Source organism: Corvus brachyrhynchos, unplaced genomic scaffold (assembly GCF_000691975.1).
Source record: "Corvus brachyrhynchos isolate BGI_N302 unplaced genomic scaffold, ASM69197v1 scaffold62, whole genome shotgun sequence".
In the NCBI taxonomy this organism is placed as follows: domain Eukaryota; kingdom Metazoa; phylum Chordata; class Aves; order Passeriformes; family Corvidae; genus Corvus; species Corvus brachyrhynchos.
The window spans coordinates 2,035,377-2,056,548 of record NW_008236629.1 but is presented as its reverse complement, the minus strand read 5'-3'; the positions used below and the strand labels follow the sequence as shown (position 1 = coordinate 2,056,548).

Genomic DNA, 21,172 nt, shown 5'->3' with positions numbered 1-21,172 from the left:
CTCCTGCCCTTCCTTTCACGTCCCTATTTCTTTTACAGTCCTCTGCGGCCTTCCGCTCTTTCTCCTCCACCTTCACTCTCCACCACTCCATGTTTCCATATATTTTGCTTTTCAGGGCCTTCTCTCATTTCACAATTGTCCCCTTAACGCTTCCCATCATCTCCATTCTAAGACCACAGGTCCTTAGCAAACCCTCTCCCTTGCAGGGCTGGCTGTATTTTCCAGCCCTGTTCCTGCGTTCCTGCTGCCAGTGGCTGGTAACGGCCCCTGTGCCCTCCCAGGACTGGGTCCCTCCCACCTTACATCCCCATCCCCAGCCTTCTGCCAAGGTCGTTCAGAGGCTGCAAAAATGTTGGTGTTGGCACAAAGACAAGGCAAGGAACATTTAATGTGGGATACGAGAGAGTGGGGTGCATCAGTTCAGACTTACTAAAGTGACCCTGGGACTACCTTCAGTTTGTTTTTACTTGAGGATTAATATTTAAGGTTGCAGGAAGCCACTTTACATGTAATACGATCTTGCTCACAGGTTTCACTTCATGACAAAACAAACAGGTACTTAAATAGTAGATGATTAAGTAATTTGCTATTTGCAGCCTGAGCAAAAGTCACGTTCAGTATTTATCACATTAAGGGAACACCTTCTTCTATAAAGTAAAAAAAAAATCAGTGCAATTCTTTTGCAGTCTTTGTGCAATAGATTGGTGTTTCTGAGGACAAAATGCATATGAACAGCAGTCCTGAGGTCCCACACAGGCAGCACGATTCCTGTCAGTAGAGATGTGTAAATAGAAAGGGCAGCGTTTGGCCCACCACCATCTGATGGCACCAAGATGGATGCTGCAGCCTCTGCATCACTTACCACCCCAAGAGGGATTTCTGCCCAAAAAAAAGACCCTGCAACTCTGCACTATCAGACCAGAGAGGCATTGCAGTGAAATCTGTGGCAGGTAAACCTCAATCAAATGAAAGCAAATTATTCTCTGTAAAGCAAAGATCTGGGTGGCCACAGCCAAGGGATTGAGTGCTGATCTAACAATTTCAGTAAAAATAGTTCATAGGGCAGTAACAATTTCAGTAAGCAAGAGGAGGGTAAGCTTTCCCATTTTGGGGGAAGCTAGGTGAACTAAAGGGGAAGAAATTTCTAACCTTTTCATGATAAAGACTTTGCCCTTCTGAAATCAAGGTCCCTAGCAGAAGCAGCACGAGCACAGAGGTATTTTGATGTTCAGTGATGCAGTTCATTTGCTACTATACAGGATTTCCAGAAGGACCAATGAACTTACAGAACTTGGGCTCCTAATTGCTTTTGGAAATCCTACTGGGACCTTGATTGTGTCTTGGCTTTTCAATATCTTAAAAAAAAAAAATGTGCTCTTTGGTCCCTAGCCAAACTGTTCATCTGCTTATCCTGGCCTCTCTGTGATGATCCAGGGCTGTGCAGTGAGCAGGGGCATGTTTGCATTTGGTATTGTCTCTTCTGCTCCAAAGTGTGAGAGGATATTGGGAAGAATGCAGCTTTAGATAAATGCTTTTTATTTCTAATGCAGTTTCTGTCTCTAATGGCTGCCAGCTGAAGCTTTGCCTGGTCTCACATGTAAGGTATTTCTCTGTGTTATTGACACAAACATTCAAAATACATTAACAGCTCAGGGTGGGTTTTCGTGCGATGTTATTATCTCAGAGAAGCCTGTCAGAAATGAAGGGGAAACTGTGTGCATGTCCTGACTTCCCCACCTCAAACAGCCACTGGGAAACTCAGTCTCATTAGTTTTGCTTGGGAAGGGGTTGGCCTTATGGGATTTCCAGACAGTTCCTTCCACAAAAAATAGGGACTCAGAAGCTTAAATGGCAAATAGGGTACTTGTATGTAATAAAGAGATGGCTCATATGACAAAGATTTTACAAACTGGATATAAGCTGAAAATTTGTTGTTGTTTATTTAAAATTAATTTCATGTGACTTGCAAGATTATTCATGGACTATGTCCATATTTCTACTACAGAAATAAGTGCTACATCAATGGTAAGTAGTTCCGTGTAAGTGAGAGACACCTCGGAGTATAAATTAGGAATTTGGATAGAACAGAAATGGTTTGCATATCATTTTACATTTTGTCTAAATAACAGAAATATTTTACATGTAGTCTAAGGTAGGAGTACCTTTGAATATAAACTAGGAACTTGGTTATTGCAGAAAGATTTTACATTCTGTTTAAATGCAGGCTCTGATAGAAAAGACCCCAGCTCAAATCCATTTCCACTGTAGAAACACCAAGCATCAGATGAGGAAAGGAGAAGGGATACAGGATTGATGCCATCGTAACACAGTCAAATTTGTCTTGGTCTGTGCATGCCATGCTTTTGGTGAGGTTTTTCTATTGATAGTGTTGCCGTCTCCTGTCCTGACTAGTGCAGGCAAGAGGGATCTCATGTGGCTCATCACAACATTTTCTTCTGTATCAACTTCAGGAATTGAACAAAAAATAGAAACCAGTTCTAATTTGGGGGGTGTGTGGTATTTTTAACTCACTGTCAATAGGCAAACAGAGAGCAGTAATTACATGAGCATAAATTTATGGGGGTTGGGTATAGCAACACAAAGCATTAAGTATTTCTGTGCATGTTTGTGCTTGAAAATACTTCTGCTGGGCCATGTTTGTGGTGTGCAGGGGGAGAAAAGACAGCAAGAGAAGTGTGTTTATTATGCAGGGAGGTTGTCCTACCTCCAGCAATGGCTGGAAAAGCTGCAAAACGTTTCTCACATTCAGGTGCCTCTGGAATGAGGGCTCGCGTCTTCTCTCCCTCTGAGGGAATGGGCTCTGTCAGTGGGTCATGGAGACATGTGCTTTGTTTTGCACTTTCAGATTTACTATTAATACAAAAGTGACTGGGAATTAAACTACTCAAGAACCAGAAACAAGTGTACTATTAAGGGCTGGAGAAGTTTTATTTGAATTCATCTCTGTGAGATGCTCCTGAGCCAGTTTCTTGCTGGCTGCTCTAAACACAGCATCCCAGTTCCTGGGGCAGCAGTGTCCATGTCAGCTGCTGCAGGATACATCCAGTGTGGCTTTCTATTTTGTCATATCAAACTTGTCTGGACCTGTTTGTGGTTTGTGTACTAGTCATTGCACAAGTTCCTGATGCTTTTCATGTCAAGTAACCTGGTGCTTTCTTCTTCACGTGAGGAGATACTGGGCTGTTTTCTTTCTGTACAGATTTATTTCCTGGTCTCTAAAGAAATGCAGAAAGTGCCTTTGCTTCCCTCGTGATGGCAATTCCCATACTGACAATAAAGTATTAAATTTAGACAGCAGAATTAACATCTCAGTGAAATAAAGGGGGGACACTGCAAATTCATGTCTCCTGAGAGCACTTTTTCAGGCTATTTACTGAACCAGAAAGGCAACATATCTATTTATAGGCTTTGTATTTGAAAGTTTTCTTCTCAGGCTTAAAACCACTTTGCTGTTTGGGCTTAATAAATGCTCTCTGTGTGTGTCCATGTTTATGGAAAAGTTAGTATTTCTAGGGATGAGTATGTGTATAGCTAAGAAGGATCCAGAGTGCAGGTCCATTATGAGAGTTTGCTTGTTTGTGACTGGTTTATATCCTAGTCACCATCAAAACAAGTACATTATAATCTTATAAAAAAACATTAATAGAGAAGGAAAAACAGTCTCCATTTAAAAAAAAATATTATATTCTACAACATGGAAGTAAATCACAAAATCTAAAATGTTTACAGTTTATCATAGAACCATAGAATGATTTGGGTTGGGAGGGACCTTTAAAGATCATCTAGTCCAAAGTCCCTGCCATGGGCAGGGAACTTCCCACTATATGAGGTTGCTCAAAGGCCCATCCTTCCTGACTTCAAACACTTCCCATCTTGGGGCATCCACCACTTCTCTGGACCTGTTCAAAACCATTCTAATCATTAAAAAAAAAAACTTCTGTATATTCAATTTAAGTCCACTCTGTTTCAGTTTAAAACCACTGCCCTTTCTCTTATCACTACAGGCCTCAGTAAAAAGTCTTTCTCCATATTTCTTATAAACTAAGGGGCAGCAGTAATGTCTCCCTAGAGCCTTCTCTTCTGCAGGCCGAAAAAACCCAACTTTCTCAGCTTTTTTCACAGGAGAGGTGTTCAAGACTGTGAATTCCACCAGGGCGATCGCTGCAGTCCGATCTATCACCAGTTTTGTCATCTCTAATTAGCTGATCCCCGTTGATAAGCAACAGAACTGGTAATGATTCTCCTCTGATCAAGCTGTTTGTCACCTGGATTAAGAAATCATCCTCAACACCCTCCAAGAGTCGGCTGGATTGCTTACAGCTTACTGTGCTGCTTTTCCAAGAGGTACCAAGGAGTGCCCCAGCAGGATCAGAGCATGGGAGCACAGTATTTCCTGGGGTCAAAGTAAAAATCTTCATCAACAGCTTCCCTTGCGCTGGTGCCCTGCAGGAAGACCAAACATGAGGTTTCCTTTGTTGGCTTGCCCCTGAATTTTACTTATAAGCTCTCAACCTCTTGATCACTGGTTTTTAAAGATAGTTCTGTGTGTTTGATCTATTTTTTCACATGTCGGGCAAATACCCTGCACTCTGTCCTTGCCTGTGCCTTTTGGACAGTCTGTAGGCATTGACTGCAGAGTTCTGATGTGGTTACAGTTTCTGTTTCTTACTCAGGTACCGGGTTAGAAACTCACCAAAAAGAGCTCTGATTTATCTGGTGACCAATCCCCTTGTGATTTAGTGATATCTACAAGCAGGAGGTAGTAATAGCTGAAGTATTAAAACATGCAGGAAAAGAGGTAAAGGCTTGTCCTGGGAATCATCATCAGATGATTTGTAGGAAAAAGCATGATGCAATTAAATTATTAGGTTACAAAACAGAATGTAGGCAGGGCAAATGCTTTCATGCCTATTTTCATTAAAGCAATCAACTCATGGTGGAGGAGAAGGTTTAAGGAAGAAGAGGGAGAGGATCCCAACTCGGGCCAAAGCTGCTTGCTGGTGGTTGGAGGATGAGACCAACTTGTGGTGGCACTTTAGGTTTTGGTAGGCTTATTTCCATCATGAATGCATGGTGTCACATGGGATGAAGGCCAGCCAGAAGCTGAGAGGGGAACAAGGAATTGGCCTGGAAAAGGTGGATGGTGGTCATTAGACCATAGTAACCTGATGCTGTTCATGTCATGTTTTCAAAAGTGACTGGTGGCTTTCAGAGACCATGGTCTAGGTACCCTAAGTATCTAATTTTCAGAGAGCATTTTCAGAAGTTCTGCTTCGTTCCAGGATGCTTTCCAGTGGCCCACCATAAATGGCAGTCTCCAAAGTCACTCATCCCTTCCAAGTCTTGTCTGTGGGCAACAGGCATTTTCTGGATTACTCTAAAATCAGTCTGAGTCACTAATGAGTTCAGATGAAGTTTTTTACCACTATGTTTATTTAAAGCCAATTGCTGTTACATTTCCCAGAGGAAAACACTGCCAGCACCGTCAGCAAGCAATACATTGATTTTAAATCAGCAAGACTGCCATTGATCTTAGCAGCTATTTATTGCACATGTTCCCAGCAGCCACTTTCTAATGGAATTTTAACAATTTAGTGGGGTCAATTGAAGGTCTTGAGGAAGCAAGGGAAAAATTTGTCTCCTGCAGGAAGTACCTTCCTAAAACAGTACCTTCACTCGCAATCACAAGTCAGACTGGTGCGCTTCTCAAGTTTTGGTGAATCCTGATGATTAATTTTCAAGACATACACAGTTCTTATTTTATTCAGCTTGCCCTGCCAATATAGACACAGTTTCACCTCTGTCTGATGAATTTCCTGAGCTGCTGGCTGCTGGAAGCTGGGAAATACAAAGCAAATATGTCTGGCCTCTTGGCTTCTTCTGGAGCTGCACTGGCAGTCTTAGGATAGACAAACCCTTAGCTTGGTGCAGTACATCTACCCTTACACTGAAAATACTGGCATAAGAACTGGTCCAAACATGCCTCTCTTTTTTCTTTTCTACAGAACTTGGTCTTTTTCATCTGAATTAAGGTCTTGCACCAGGACAATTTATTGTTTGGGTATGCCATTTCCAATGGTTTAACAGGAAGCCAAACATCTTCTCTCTCAAAAACTACGTTAGTTGCCATTTTCACTCTGTTTTCTTGCGTGTGATCTCAGCTCCAAAAGTGTCGCATGGATACACAGGCAAAAATAGGAGGAGTAGGAAGGGAACAATGATTGTTAAATGTTTAAGAAAAATTATAGTTTATCATAAAACTGAAAGGGATAATAGTGCTTGGTTTGGGGTGGGAGGAGGTGGCTGGTGCATGCTTTGAGTCAGGCTGGTGCCCTGCCCTCAGTGCCAGGGTTCTGTTCTGGAATTGCCACATGCACAGTGGCTCCTGCCGGGGCTGTTACATCCCTGTGTCACTTGGGCAGGCGTCCTCACCCCGCCTGGCAGGCTGGCTCTGCACTCTGCATGGCACACAGGCCACAGACACCCTCACTGAAGCCCACGGTCCCAGCTATTCCTGAGGAAAGACGTTAAGTTCAGACCTCCTGAAAGGCTTCCTGAGATCTGTACAAATAGCACAACCACACTTTTCTCTGCCTCCTACACATGCATGATGCACGTTACCTAAAAGCCACAGGTAACACAAGCACTTGGCAGGTGCCTGTAACTTTACCTGAGACTTAACTTGTAAGAGTGCTGTGGTTGTATTTCTTTGCATACTACAGACTGCAATATAATCCAGCAGATAACAAAGGATGAGGGCCACAGAGCACTGTGAGGAAGTGGTGGTGTCTGTCACCTCCACCACCTGGCACTGAGCCCAGCAGCGAGGATGTTCTCTCTGGAACACTTCTTGCGTGTTGTGGTGAGGACCAGGACAACAATATGGTTGTGTGAGAGTTCCTAGGCCCTTTTGGGAAGTCTGGATTATAGCATGGGTGGAAGTACCCCATAAGACAGATAGCAAAAGGGAAGGTGAGAGGCAGCATGTTCCAATAAAGAAGCATTAAATAGGACCTGAGCTTTCAGCTGGGCTCCTCTGCTGACTTGATGGATGATCATGAGCACATTTCATGGTTTCTGCACCATTCTGCAAAAGGAAACAATGGTTGAAAGCTGTCTTCAAATCTGGCTTTTCCCATTTAGAGGAAAGGGCTAAACACAACCAAAGCATATTCCTTTTTTGGACAAACATCATTTCACCTATGATTAAGCCCTAGTGCTCAGGAGTAGCACAGCCCACAGGCAGCTAAAAGTGTGGCTGGTGGGCAGGAAGGTGTTTGAAGCAGAGCCCTGCTGTGAGCACAGCAGGGGCTAGGGAAGGCTGCTCCGGAGCTGGCCGCACTACTGAATTTCTGGCTAATACCCAGCCGGGGCTTTTTGGACCTTCACAATGGTGCCACAGTTCCCTGTCACTATGGCAACTTGTTTTTGAAAAGGCACTAGTTTTAAAAAGAGAATTGAAACCAAAACTTGTGCTCTGTCTTCATTCCTGGCTCTGGGGTTCCCCTGGGAACAGGCGAAGGCTCCTGGAGGCTGGCCTGCCTCCTCAAAACCAAAACTCAGGTTCCTCTTCCTGAGAGAGCCACAGCTGAATCAGTGACTGGTTTTTCCTCAGATACAGACAGGAATCCCAAGAGCTGTTGAGTCAGCCGGAAAGACCCCCCGGAATAGCTTGAGAGGAACCAAAACCAGTGTCAAAGTAACACAGAGTGGTCTGTCCCGCCTGCATTCCGTGGCCCACTGGAGACAGCCACAGGCTGTGCCATAAAATTGTGTATGGCTCAGACAGGTTCTCCTGAGAGCATTAAACACTTAAGAGACATTCTTTGAATTGCTGTGTTCTCTACAGTCTTGCCAAAGCTTAGATACAGGAGCCCAGGAGACAGCACTGGAACCTAAAAGTCCTTTGCAGAGGCTCAGTGAGGACAGACACTTGTCTCCTTGCTGTTCCTGCTTCTTTCCTTGATTTCATAATTGTGCCCATGTAAGTCTCTGTGGAGCTCTGCTATGCTAAAAAGAAAACCTTTGGGGCTGGAGAGGTCCAGGAGCAGGGCAATGAGTAGCTTGAGGTAGAGAAATGAGGGAGGGAAGTTTTTGAGTGAACTTTGGCACGGAAGAAAATCCTCACTTTACATTTCTGGGATGAGTTCTGGAAGCCCTAGGTAAGACATACCCACTTGTGGCCCATATGGACACCTAATTAGCAGGTGCCAGGGTCCAGGATATGAATCAGAGTAATTAATTTCTGTATACAATTGGCAGAAGGAAGTGAAGAGTTCCCCAGGGAAGACCCAGAAAGCCAAGTAATTATGAAGAACTGGAAAGACAAGGCACTATGTTTCGTTCTTTCTGAAATTTCATCACCCAAACCCCACTCCCTTTTCATGTCCTGAAACAAAATGTTCATGTTTAAGACAAGGGAATGGAGGAGCAGAATGTTACAAACTCATCCAGATCTGACTCAGTAAAACCAGTAGAAGTAAGCAGCTGGGCTTGATTTTTCCAACAAACTTACTGCTGGTCCGTTATCCTGTGGCCATGCTGGGTTCCTTAGACCTCTCAAGCCTTTCCACCATCCCTTCCAACTTGATATGTCAGCCCACAGCTCTGCTAAGAACCTGCAAGAAGCCCAGGGAGAACTGTGAGTGAGTCCCCATGGGAAGGTGCCACTGCAATGGGGAGGCGCCTGCTCATGTGCAGAGTTATAGTGCAGACCCTACTCTGGAGCACAGGGATGATCCCCCGCCCAAATGTCAGAGGCTGCCCCTTGTCCAAGACCAACACACTGTCTCCATGGCAGGCAGGAATCTGTATGACACAGTCAGGGGCTGCTGGAGAGGACAAAATCAGTGGTGGAAAGGATTTTCTGAGCCCCAGGTGCCCTTGGATGAAGGCATGAGGCAGCAGCTACCAGCCCACGTAAGGAAGCTTTTGCACACCCCTTCCACTTGCAGTGATTTTTGTTCTGTTTTGCTTTCTCTCCCCTAGGGTTTTCTCTCCTCCTGGGCTGTCAGGCTCTGTGAACTTTGCCAGCAGTGCAGTTCAGCACTGCTGGTCACACCATGGCCCAGCCTGGGAACTCCTGCTCCCAACGTGGTGACTCCGGTATCCTCCTGCCAGAACCGCATGGTGGCCATTTTCAGCAGGTGAGTGCAGACAGACACACACCCATCCAGCCATTTGGGGTGACACTCATTGCTCATTCTGACCAGAAGGATGTTCAGAAAGGAGAAGTGAGGCAGGATCCATGTTTGGTTCCTTTCAGACACTGCCAGTATGCCAACTCACCAGGAAAGGAGAGACTGGAGAGGTGCTTAGGAAATTTATTAGCATTGCCCCCTTACCTGTAATAGCATTTTTTTCAGTCTGTGAATGTTCTGGGTGCTGCAGTACAAAGCTTGGGAAGAGCTCCTGGTCAGCCACGCTGCCCCTCTGCTTCACCTGTTTTCAGCTGCCAATCTGGAAGGCATAGCCTCGAATTTGGGCCAGCATTTCTTTACCATAAATGCCTGTGATAGCAGCCTCAAAGACAAGGATTTTCCCGACAGACTCAGTGGGCTTTTTAACATCTCACTGTGCTACCAAGCCATTAGACTTCAAAGCACTGTAGAGTTTGTGGTTCCCACATCTGCACAAGGGCTGCAAATAGAGGGCATGAGCGTCCTGATGGGAAGGGGAAATGCTGGTGCTGGCACCTGCCCTTTCCATCTGCACCAGGGCTTTAGCACAGGTGCCAAGAGCAGAGAGTGAAGGCAAGAAGAGGTTTTAGGTTGAGCAGCAGGGTGGTAGCACCAGGCTAGCACCAGGGTTGCTGGACTGCATCCCAACACACCTCACACTCCCACAACAGCAGGCAGAGAAATGTTTGCCCCATAAAGGTCATGTTTGCCCCGTAAAGGCTCTGTTCTAGGAACTTGGGGATGTGAGGTAATTCAATCATTAGTTTTGTTCTGTCAAGTATGGAAATATTTTAAACTCATTTGGGATTTTTTCCAGCTCCTCTAGAGCTCTCCCTTAAAAATCTCCAAGCTTCAAACATTTGTCTGTGGGCAAAATACAGAGGAACGTTAGGAACAAGATCAGAAGTAGGCAAAGCTGACATTAACTGCTGTCTTTGAAAAACAATTTCAGGCCCTGAGAAACATAAAAATCTGGTTACTGGTGGTTCCCTTCTTGGCCTGACTGTCTCTGACTGCCTTACCAGAGGATTGCTTTCTAGCAAGCACTTTTCATTTTAGGAAAGAATACAACAGTAGTACCTCGCACAATCTGTGTGATCTCCATCATCCTTTTGCTTGTCCTGTGTCTCACCTTCTGCAAAACTGAGGTGCCTACACTGGGATTTTTATTTAGACAATTGAAGATTTTTAGTGAAAGAAGGAAAAATATTTCACAAAGGAAAATCTGGATGTTGCCTACAAATTTCTGTCCCTATTACTAATCAGCTGTAGGAGGCAAGTAATTTAAAAATCCTTATTTGGACAATTGAGAGTTAGGCAGCATTTGGGAACTGAAGTCTAAGACAATTATTCAGAAAGCAAGTTAGACTGCATTCCAAAGTCACTCTTATTGATCAAGTAAGTAATGTATCCTTGCAGTTATCATCTTCTATATTCTTGCAGAACACCAAGCTGAGCTGGCTGTCTCCTAATCTTTCTTCCATGGAGCAAAAACAAATGCAAACAGAAGATAATGAAGATCAGTCTGCCCTTTAGGAGAAGTCCAAAGTGCTTCTCTGTACTATTATCAATACTGTCATATCAGATAAATAGTTTTAAATTTTTCCTGTTTGGCACAGAGGAAGCTCTGTTTGTCACCAAAGTTCATGTAGTCTCTGAGAGAGAGTCAGCAAGTGGCCAGAGCATAATGTACAATAAATCCAGCATAAATAACTGAATCTGCATTTAGATCAATGGGTGAATTACAAATGTTTGAGAAACTTAAAGAAGATATTTGAGACATATTAATTTCTAAAAATAGGGTTTGGTGGGGGGTTTTTAAGCTTTTAGTTTTTAAAGCTTCTGGATGGTTAATGTTATTTTTTTTTTATGAGGTGGAAACAGTCAGAAGACGACAATGTAGTTTTGCTGAGGTCAGCTCAGATGTCTGTCTAGAACTGCTGACTTCAGGGTCTGCTGCTGAGTGCCTGTTTTTCACCTCATGATAACTCATGTGTGTTCATGATGCTGCTGTGAAAAAAATACAACTCTTTTAGCAGTTAAACTAACTCTGTAGTTAATTCTCGTAACGTGAGAGCGTGGTATATTTTCCAGCAGGGACAGTGCACTAGCACTCATGTTTTAAGTAATTAGTGGGAACAAGGATTTGCTCCAAGTTGAGCTGGAATTTTTTATGTTTTTACTACCCTTGGTCACAGGTGGCTACTTTCAAGCAAGATCTGTAAACTGAGCAGCAAAAGTCCCTTCAGCTCAAGCCGTTCCTCCAAGGCTGGGTATTGCAGTGCATCTGATAATGCTGAAAAGTGGAATGGCAAAAGGATTAGGAAACTTTGAGTTCTGTGAGACATGCACATGATCTCTTCCAGCATCTTCTTATCAAGGAGACACTAGAAAGACTCATTCATGCTGTCTGTGACAGAGTCCATAATTACTGCTGTGCAAGCAAAGGGCATCAGGGTTGATGGAAACACCCAAGAGTCAGCCCTTCCTTTCGGATTCATATTCTGCCTCCTGTGTCCTGTATGAGGCAGACAGGATTCGAGAATATTGCACCTGCACAGGTACATGTGCTGTTGTGCCTCAGCAGAACGAGAGGCCTAACTGGGAGCAGGGAGGAGAACAGACATTAAACTTGCAGCTAACATTACCTGGATTTAAGCCTCAGTTCTACCACAAACCTGTTTGTCTCTCTCCATCTGTCTCTTGCTGGGTGCTTGAGTGAGGCACAGGGCAACCTGTGCTGTGCTTGGCATTTCTAAGTACTGCTGTAATAAATGTAGTGTAGACTTCTAATTCCCAGTGTTGTGCCTAGGAGAGTTTGCATTTCTGCATAAATACCTGATGGAGCAAGCTGAAACAGCAATAGAAACACAGATTAAAACAGGTGTTCTGCATTTCAAGTCATTGACCTGTGCCTATTAAAGCATTTACAGGAGGTCTTATCTGCAGCCTGTTCAGGTTAATGACAGTCTGTGCATTCACCTCCATGGGCTTCAGATCAAGCCCAATGAAATTAATTACAGAAACAATTGGCAGGAAAGAAATAGTGAAAAGAAAAGAGTAGTACTGGAGGATGCAAAAGAGAATAGTGGGAACAATGTGTAATCACTCAGAACTGCTTAAAGGCTCTTCTAGGTAAATGATTAAGGGTGTTATGTAATTATTGTGAATATGCAGGATGACAGGAAAATTAGATTTCATATAGAAAATAGATTACATTGGACCACTACACACTGACTTCTGAGTAACTGCATATAATTGACTATATTATTGCTATAAATAGCAATAAACTGCCAAGAAAATGACCAGCCTGTTGATTAGAATAAGCAAAGATGTAACCACAGGCCAGCCTTGCTAAGGTACAGGCTACAGGCACCAATGTGACTGCTCTGGTCTAAGGCAGTGACTTCAGAAGATACAATATTTGGCAGCAATATCAGTCAGAGAGATTTTTCTCCCCTGGGGTTGCTCCATTTCCCCCTTGCTCCTGCCTGCCCTCCTGCCAGCACAGACCTTGGTACAGCCTTTCCATGAATCACACAGGGAAATGGAGCCTCTCAAACACTCACGCAGAGACAAGCAAACACACTTTGCGGGGTTATTTTTTAACCCAAATCACCCCCAGATCTGGCTCGGAGCATTGGCTTTGGAGTGCTGGTGTTGACACCAGCACCAGCGTAGCACAAGGTGAGTAGTGAAAGGATGAATGGGGCAAGCACAGGGCAGAGGCTGGTGGGCAGCCCTGAGGCACCAGCCAGCTGCATTTCAAGTCAGCTTCTCCTTTGCCAAGGGATCCACAAAGCTCTCACGTGATCTAAAGATCACCAGGAATACCCATACTTGGGTTTCTGTTTGTTTGTTTGTTTTAGTGCAGTCAAATGGTGTTTTTACAGTAACCATTCGTTTTTAAAAAAATTTGTTTAACCTTGTAGAAAGTAATGGAGTGTTGATTACTCATTCACTGAAATTCTGGAGCCTGAATATAAATTCTCCTCAGACTCCCATTCCTAGCACGTCATTATTCCAATTAGGAGAGTGTTTAAGATATTTAAATAATCTCCCATTCAGCTACATGTATGAGAAAATGCATTCACTCAGTACAATAATGCAATTGTGCCTTTCCTCTGAGATGGCAAAAGAGAGGGGTTGGAACCATTCTGAGAAACAGTAACTGAAAAGCAAAGGCAGTCAGACTGGGCAGGAGAAAACATAAAATCAAATAGCAAACATGGGAAAAAGCCTCTCTGCATGCACAGACAGCAAAGAACAAAAGGAACAGAGCAACCTGTAAGATGAGATACTGCATTGCTTCACCAGCTACAGAAGTGTGTTGGTTTGGGTTGACTCTCCTTCAAGCTGGCCAAGAAAACAGAGCACAAGTGGACTGATGCTCTTCTGACTTTCACTGATGCAAATCACAAGCAACTATGCTCAAGCAACTAATTTCAGCACAGGTACACTGACATAACAAAGATTTAAGTGAAAAAAGAGTTCAAGCACAAAAGAAGAGGTGCAAAGCCTGGCAGTCAGCCCTAGCGCTTTGTAACAGCCTTAACATTTTTGTGGGGCTGACCTAAAAAACCTTAAAGTCCCAGCAACAACCACTCACAGCACAGATGCTGGGATGTTTTACTGTACAGCCAAAGGATCAGCAGCAGATGAGGCCTGTGTTAAGCCACAGAGAACAAAAAGACATGTTTACAGTTGTTTATGTTTGTTTAGTCCATAAATATTGAGAGAGGATTCCTTTCTGGCCAGTCTGTGGATCCAATTAATTTGTTTTTCGGTTTCATATTTGTGACTGTAAGTTCAGAGGTGGCTTAGGGCTGCAATACACAGCAACCACAGCTGCTAAAAATAGACCACACAAATGTAAAACACACAGCAGCCTTTAACCACCACATTCCCCTGTACCTCAGCTCTTTGAAGCCCCTGTACTTCATCACACTCCTGGAGGCATGGAAGGCTGTTGTTGTGAATTACCATGTCCAGAGCAACATGGGGAAGGAGACAAGATGAAGCATCTCCAAGAATCATCCCGAGCTGCTGGACACATGGCTGAACTCTGATCTCTCCCATAGGGATGTGTGGGGAAGTATTTTCCCTCAGGAAAGCCAGGATTTCAGCCTTTTCAGTGTTGCATGGCATTGATTTCAACTGCAAACAGTTATTAAAATAGCAGCCTCTAAAGTCAAGAGGGAAAAGAACAAAAAGGATGTGATGGGAATCAGAATGATGCGATTTCGATCGATTCTTTTTCTTGCAAAGTCACGAGCCTAGAAATAAATCCTACAAAGCAAAGTAAAAATTCTCTCCTTTCCAAGAGTGGGGAAATAGCAATTTTTATCCCTAAAACTTTCTGACCATCAGGTATAAAACAGCACTGGAGAAGATCTGTTAACTCCGTGATGGTGGAAGTAACCTCACCTAAGCCCTTGAAGCCAGGGCTGCGTTGTACAGGGTTTGTCCCACCTTGCTGGGTCAGAGGAGCTCCAGGTGGGGTCTGCAAACCCTGAGCAGAGGTCACTGCCCTGGGGGAGGTCAGGGAGCAGCCAGGGATCTTTCCAGTTGGACTGGCTGTGGCAGGGACAGTGTTTTCCTGACTCCCTCCTTGCTCTCCTCTGGATAGCTGAGCTGAAGAGGTGGCCTGGAAGAGGCAGGAGAGCAGCTACTGAGCAAGGGTGTTGGGACAAGATGGACAGGACAGCTTTAAGAGGTGGGGTAAAGGCTGAAGGAGTGAAGGGCTAAAATAGTGGCAGTGGAGGTGTTTGATCTTGGACATGTGTCAAAGCAGATGCAGGAGAGACCAGAGCAAGGTCAATTAATGACCTGCTGCTTCAGGAGCTACTTTCTAATCCTGTAACTAGGAGCAGTTTCCTGACTGGCAGGTCTGGGAGATGCTATCCCACCTAGTAATGCAATTTATACTGTTCTGCTTGGCATATTCTCTTTCTCAGACCAGGAAAAGGAGAAGCTTTCATATGAAAAGCATGAAGGGTTTGGATTTGGCAAGGAAAGGCAACATTTACTGTTGATTTACTGGCCAGAAGGATGCCAGGCAGTAGGGAGGGGATGCAGCAGAGACCTCTGCCATTAATGGGCTTCTCTGAATTTTTTTAAGTGATGTTGAGCTAAAGTTACTTGTCCAAGAAGCTTCATCAGTAAAATCAATAGTGGTGCAGAAGGTAGCCTGTGTTTCCTCGCTCTCTGACAGTCCCCATCTCTCTCATCACTGAGGGGAGGCAGAAGGTTTTGGCTACTGTAGGGGAGCCCAACAGTACAGCAGAGAAGGGCCAGGCTCTGCAGCTCCAGTTGTGAACAATGCAATATCTGTCATGATCCACCACAGCAGGGCTTTAAGGTTTTTAGCTGCCTATATTTAGGGTCTTAATTTTGTACTTAGGGCCCCTAATTTTGGGGCATTTATGCAATACTCCAGGTGATCAGCTGAAGTCCTGTCTTCAGCACCTCTTTCCTGGCACTTTTCTCATCTCTCTCTTCATCCAGCTCTGACCTGGGTCTGCCAGTGCTCTGCTGATACCACAGGATCTCAGAGCAGCTGCTGACAGGTGGATGGAGATCCCTTACACGCGGGGAAATGTAGCCCTACCTAGAATTGATCTATGTCTCATAATGTCCCAGTCCTCCTAGGCAGTCCTTCGTTTCCATCTGTGTGTCCCCAGTGACTGTCACCTAATCTGTTCCTGCTGTATCACTTCCTGCATGCAGGGGTATTGCAGGAGGTGTGTTTGGAAGACCACATTGTGTGATGTGTTTGTGCTCTGGATTGGTTTCATGGAACTGCAGTATATCCTGCAAGATGGTTTCCCAGCTGGTAAATCATATTTAAACAGTGAAAAACAAATATGCTTTCTTATTGCTCCAGTCTTTTTATATCTGGTTGCTTAGCATTGTTCCTATCTTGTGTCCACTTTGCAGTGCTTCAGCATGATTGCCAAACAAACTGGCTAAAAATCAATTTAACAGAGATCAGAGGGAAAAAACCACCCAAACTCAAATGAGATACAGCAGCCACTGATGGGATACACAGACATATCAATTTGGCAGCCAGTCAAACTTCTTAGAGCCATTGGCTGTGCTCATTAAATGTCAGAGTTGTGAATTTCCCCCAGGCATTATCAGCGAATGCTTGAACATGGCCCAGCTTGGTTGTAAGTGATTTTCTCCCTCAAGTTTCAGGTAAAAAGATGAATGAGAAGAGATGACAATAGCAAGTCCATAGCACAGTTTTAGTTCCAGTAACAAATTTCTCTGTAACAAAGCCAGGTCAGAAAATTTTCCTTTTATTCCAAATAAAAATAAATATTTTCCCTAAGTACTTACAGGTATTCCTCAAGCCGAGTCTCCCACATGACACAGACTTGAATTCCAATGCCAGTAGAACTAGTACCAAGTTTTTATTTGATAATGTTCATTTACACAGCAATGTAAGACCTCAAATCTTTTTCTCTACAAGCAAAAGTGATAGGGCTTCTAAGTGGATTTTGGTGAGGTTTTTTTGACATGGAGAATTCAAGAAGAAGCAAACCTTCTTTAACACTCAAGCTTGGAAAGAAAGAGGTTGTCACTGGAGTGTGTTTTCTTTAACATCACAGCAGCTCACAACTGCCAGGAGGTGACATAAAATTGAAGTCAGCTCGGGTGAGGTAGAGAAAACTGAATTCTTCTAGAAACCAGCAAAGAAAGACCAACAGCTGCCTTCCCCTGAGCAGTGCAGGAGAAGGCATGGCCAGACCCAGAGAGGTCCCCAGCCCTGTGAGGACCCTCTGCTCTGCACATCAGGAACTCTCATTGGTTTAGATTCAAAAAGCATAAATTAGAAGATCCAGTGGCTTGATCTTTTGTGGGGGCTTTGGGAAAACTTTGGGACAAGAGTTTATACCGAGCAGGCATCAGGAAGGTCATCTTTTTGCATCTGACAGGACCCTCTACAGTGACAGAATTTAAGTCAGGTGTTGTTCAGGTAACTGCAGAAGTCGGGGAGGTTTCCCACTACAAACTGGTTACCCAGTGTGGCCTAGGTTGTGAAACACACACCTGGCCAAGAGCTTTGCCTCACTAAGGACCTTGGGATTTGACCTTTAATTCTGAACATGTTGACCGTATAAACAAGCCATCACAATTCGTCTGCACTACGCTCATCACTGAACGCATTCAAGAAAGGACCTGGGGGCGAGGAGCAGGGAGAGGCCATTCTGACAACACCCAGGCCTGGTGATTTCTCTGGGGGAAAGACCTTCTTATCCTACTACACAGGGGGATGGGGAGCTGCCCAGCTTTATGGCCCAGGCCCCAAGCACTCCGCAGGAGTCTCCGGAGGACAGCCTTTGCCTGGAATCTTCGTGTACCTGAGCATTTGGAAAAATGTCCAAGAGTCACTCATTCCCCTGTTTAAGAAAGAGATATTGGTGCTCCTGGCGTGCAGTGTCACTACTGCATTATGTAAGAACCGCCATCAGTGTTTGGATTAATGCTGCTGCCTGTATCATATTTCAAAACATGCCAGCAGCTCTGTGGCCTTTGCTCCCAGGCTCAGGTTGTGTGGATCCGAAGGGAGGCAGGGAGAGAGGGCACCTGCAGCCCGGCTGAGCCCGGCGCTAACAACCACACTGGGAGCTGCTTTAAGAGTGAAAAGTCAATGTCAGCCACCGCATTTCTCTAGCATTCGACCCAAAAGGGATCCGTTCCTTTGCCCCACTGCTCAAACACTGCAGCACCTTCAGGAGCACTTCGGTAGAAAGCTGCATTTATCTATTTGAGTGCTAAGTAGTATTTGCAATGTATAGGAGAGATTATTACCTCAGCTGTTACTTACCAGGAAGGACGGTATGCATTCCCCACCTCTGGCATGCTAATTCTCAGGAAAGAGTTAAGATTGTGACTGCAGCTTCAAAATCTGCAGCTATTTGCACCTTGTTGTTGAGTCAGCAGTTTGCCTGATAAAGGAGCCCTGACCTCCTCACCTGTAGAGGAAAGTCCAAAGATCTTCAGAAGGCTTTGGAGTTGTTTATCAAAAAGCAGAGGTCCAGAAACCCATATAGGGAGGCAGCCTGGGAATACAGGCCAAAATAGATGATGTAACATGGTGGAGGCTTCCAACTTCCAAGAGAGAGTACAAATATTGACTCATAACTTTGCAATGTCCCTCAGCCATTTGAAACCCCCCCATCATCCCAAAGGATGTCTCCTTTCAGTGACATAAACTGGTTCTCGCTGAATCTACAATTCAGTGCCATAGTTACACTGCTTCCTGTAATCCCTTTGATGCTGAAGAGAATGACTTCTCTATTATCTTTACTTTTAAAACTTGGATTTCCTGTGTGGGGAAGTCCTCATGTTAAAAACAAGCAGAGAAAATGCTTTAAAGAAGGAGGTGAATGTGCTCAGATTGTGAAGCAGCTGATCTAAAGGCAGTGAGACCCTTAGGGAACCCTGGGCCACAATAGTTGACATTTCAGGCAGGAAATTATGGTTTATTTAACTAACTGAACTGAAAACTGCCAGGGAATTTATACAAGTGAAACAGAATTAGTAAGAGCATTTAGCTAAGACAGACATGAAGACTAAAACTCCTATGGTTGTGGGAGAGAGATTTTACATCTGGAAGTGGAAGTGGCCTCTGCTATTTGATTCATCTAAAAGATCAGGCGGGCAAGGGATGCCATGAGGGAGTTCCTGCTTGCTTATCAACACCGCTTGTTGCAGTGGCTGCTGCTTTTCCACACAGTTTCCCCTCCCAGCCACAGATCTGCCTTTATGTTTCTGAGATAAAATAGCACAATCCTGCAACTAGGCTATTCTGCTCCTAAATACGCATGTTCTTGCAAATGCTTCAATAAAAATACTTTTGAGCACTTTTGCAAGTTTAAAAGGACCTTTTTGATCAATAATGGTGTTTCTTTTCAGAGGTTTTCTTCACTTTTAGCAATATGCAGTAAACACTGTGATTTTTCACTTCCTGTGGCAGTGAATGATATCCAAGAGTTTGATTTTCCTAGAGGATCTGCCTACAGACACCAAGGTGACAGAACAAAACCCATCTAAGTCAGACAACTTTAGTAAATCAACGGAAATTGAGAGAATGGCACAGCACAAAAGCATTCATTATTCATCAGGCGATACCCTGGGGAAAAAACCTGTGAGCAGTTTTTGGGTTTCGCAAACCAAATTTGACTTTGCCGGGGCCTGGCAAAGATCCCAAAGGTGAAGTGCTTGATCTATGATCTCCTCTGTCTTCGATCAGCAGAGATTCCCTATGGCCCAGGTTTCTCTCGTGCGTGTCCCTCTCCCTCCTCCCTCACACCCTACTGCGGGCCAAGGAAGTGTTCCAGGCCTGGAATGTATCGTCCCAGCTGCACTTGAGCCCATCTGACAGGGAAAATGGCAGGTAGGTGTCCTTCTGCAAAGCAGTGACCTTAACCTCCTTCTCCAGCCTGCTGGGAGAGCAGAGCTCAATGAACAAGTCTGGCTGCACTGCTGAAAGCCGTGGCCTCAGGGGAACGAACTTGTTGGGTTTGTTTCCAGCTGGATGGTTCCCAGTCAGCTTTATTGCGCAATTCTACAAATCCTGATGCCAGCACAAATAAGCCAGAGATACAGGCTGAGCAGAGGTTTCTTCTCCCGGCAGCTGTGCTGGCTTAGGCCATCCACAAATGCTTGTGGGATGCCTGCTCCAAGAAAAGCTTGGCACAGCTATGTCGGATGTAAAACCCTCTGAGATGATTTTTCGGTCTCCTGCAATTCTGCACAAATCCTAGCATGGGCTTGCTCCTCCCTGTACTCCTCCTCTGCCCAATTCCCGTGTGCTGCAGCTCTTTAAACATTCACAGAGCACTATCTGGAGTAGAGTGCTTCAAAGGGGAGTGAGTCTGCAACGCCAAATCATCTCCTGCTGAGCATCACCAAGTCATCGCAACCTTGGACAATCAATCAACTGGTTTTGCGTTATTTAAGTTGCCCTAAAGGCTACATTTCAAAATCTGAAATGTATGGATTGGAAAAGCTGACAACAATTCATTCTGCTCAAGCTGTTTAGAAGCACTGCACAGACCTCGCTTGAAAAGAGGGCTTTCAAGAGAGGGAATTTAACCAAATTCCACACTAGCTTGCTCCTCAGCTACAGTGAACAAAAAGTCTTCAGAGTATTCAGAATCTGATTTAAGCTAACAAGTCAAGGAAATAGGTGCTAAGACTCAAACTGCTGCTTGATGCTCTATTCATAATTCATCCAGTTGTTAATGAGCCAGATTCTTGACTAGTATATATGGGCATAAATCACTAAAGCCATGCAAGAATGTTGATTTATGCTCGCTGCAAATCTGACCTTTCGTTCAGTGTTTCCTGGTAAGTTCCAATCCTCTTTGCACTGTTCATTTATTGGAATGGAATTAGATTTACCAAGGTAGGCTCTGACAAGATGGATTGCTTTTCCCTTGAATTTTTGTGCCAGGGATAAGATGGTGGTCTATTTCAATGTAGTACTGTTAATAAGATAGGTTTTTCGAAGGAAAGTCAGAAATTATAATATTGTTCATTACAATGCCACATGTTTTTTATTTCTCAAAGTTATACCAAATTAGTACAATATGCTCCACAAATTACAACCTCCTTCTAGGAAATCTGAGATATATCTGCCGAATAGAGGTTAAATAAGTTTAGCTAACAAGAAATTTCATAAAAGCTTAAATATATGAAGCCAAATTATTTGCTGAGAGTGTATTGGAATGAAAATACCCTTACATTTGCTTAACTGAACCTATTTTGCTCCCAATGACCTTATGCTCTTTATTTCTAAGTCCATAACCCCTGCACTGAGACTCAGCACACTGCACAAAGCCAGACTTACCAGGAGATGATAATCAGGAATCTATTTTATTGGTTTAAATATAACACTCTCGATCTTTGACTATGCTAACTGCACGGTAAATACAGCTCAGGCCTGCAGAGAACCT

General features: G+C 44.1%; 1 long non-coding RNA gene across 1 annotated transcript in view; it reads left to right on the top strand.

Moving 5' to 3' along the window:
* LOC108444785 overlaps window positions 1-19,080 on the top strand; it is a 24,760-nt gene extending 5,680 nt beyond the window's left edge. Inside the window, exons 2-3 of the long non-coding RNA XR_001859482.1 lie at window positions 9,010-9,167; window positions 10,644-19,080. This is a non-coding gene — a long non-coding RNA (uncharacterized LOC108444785). The remainder of the gene's footprint in view (window positions 1-9,009; window positions 9,168-10,643) is intronic.
* The last annotated feature ends 2,092 nt before the right edge of the window (window positions 19,081-21,172 follow it).